Below are 1,773 nucleotides of genomic sequence, written 5' to 3'. Positions count from 1 at the left end.
GAAAGATGCAAGACAGAATTAATCATCTGAATAGGAAAAGATGCAAGAGAATAAGGCAAAGTCCAGGTAGTCCTTGGAACTGAAATGGAATTAAGTATTTGATCTTTGATCTAGCAGACGCAGTGTTACAGTCACAAAACCGGGGAAGGTAAAAAAGGCTGCCCTTAACCAAGCAGCAGCTGACACATAAAATGATGGCTCCAAGAAGAAATGTAGGTTAGATGATACGAAATAAATGTGCAAGAACTAGATACCATGGGTGCAAGGATCTAAAATTACAATCTCAAAGCACTGCGGGCCCTACAAACACTGCACTGCTCAGCAACATCCTGCTGCTTTCCATCAGCCTCAAGAAACAGAAGTATCAGGTAGAGGTAAAATGGAAGGCTATGACTTAAAGGCCATTTTGCTCTCTTGCAACTCAATAGGAACCCACTTAGGCACCCCGGCCTGAGCTATGTCTATTACTAAGCATTTGTCGCGGTTACAGAGGTGATATATATATGATTTGGACATATATTTTAAAAAAATCAGTGCTGCAGTCAACAAGCTCAAATGCTTAAATGTTTTAAGGCATTCTCTAGATAACCGTTTCACTCTGATGTAGTTCCTAGTCATATACCCCACATCACTAAATAACAGTTCCGTATCACAGTAGGCAAAGTGGGAGAGTCCTCAAAATACACTTCTCACCACTTTTTGCTATTGGTTTGATCTAGCCTCTCAGATGCTGGATTTAGCCTCTCATCGCACAATGCTGTGACCTTCAGCCCAGCACACCCAACTTTGGTCTACAAGGCATCTATGACCTACACTTCGGATTTGAGATTGTTTTTGGAGTTGATGGTTTGAAAGCCAGGCAAAAAAAGAAAAAAAAAATTAACAGATTTCTTTTTAAAATGGTGTTTTCTAACTGAGGAGTATACCTTTTTCAATGTTGTTGTGGTTTAACCCCAGCAGGCAACTAAGCACCTCACAATTGCTTGCTCACTCTCACCACAGCAGGATAGGGACAGAATCCTCCCTCCGCCCCGGTTCTACCTTGGACTTACCCGCAGACCTGCTCCAAGTGCACCCCTATCTAGGCTCCTCAGGGGTCTACCTGCTGCAGCATTGACTTACCCACAGCCACAGTAACTTTGAGAAGCACCTGTTCCAGCATGGTCTTCCCCATGGGCCACAATGCCTTCAGAGATATAACTGCAGCACAAACATAAGCATGGCCACAGATGCTTTGATATGTACCTGCTCCAGCGTGGACTTATTCACAGCCACACACACTTTGGAGTGTCCTGTTGCTGCATGGACTCATCCACAAATCACAGTCCCTTCGACCCGAGTTCACACTGGAGTTCCAGCCCGTTCAGCACCAGAGCACAGGAAGAGCAGTGATGTCCTGGCCACCTGCCAGCCCAGGAACGTTGCCATTGCTGTTATCAAAACGTCCCCAGGCACAGCAGAGTAAGATGATCAGCAGTACAGCAAGCAGTAAAAGTGAAGAGCAGCTGCTGACAAGCTCTAGACTCTAACATACAGTGAAGCAAGCAAGCCCCATGGCAATCGCAGGAGCCTGCCAATTAATAGCTCAACAGCAGCTACAAATCCGATCTAGCATATTTCAATCAAACCTGTTGTTATCTCAAACCCCTTGAACCCTACCCTTAGCACCAAAAATTACCGTGGTGGTTTATCCCTGGTTGGCAACTGAGAAGCACAGAGCCACTCGCTCGCTCCTCCCCAGTGGGATGGGGGAGAGGATCAGAAAAACCCAGA

The sequence above is a fragment of the Buceros rhinoceros genome, unplaced genomic scaffold, assembly GCF_000710305.1.
Source record: "Buceros rhinoceros silvestris isolate BGI_N320 unplaced genomic scaffold, ASM71030v1 scaffold1558, whole genome shotgun sequence".
NCBI lineage: Eukaryota > Metazoa > Chordata > Aves > Bucerotiformes > Bucerotidae > Buceros > Buceros rhinoceros.
Note: the sequence above shows the minus strand (reverse complement) of the source record.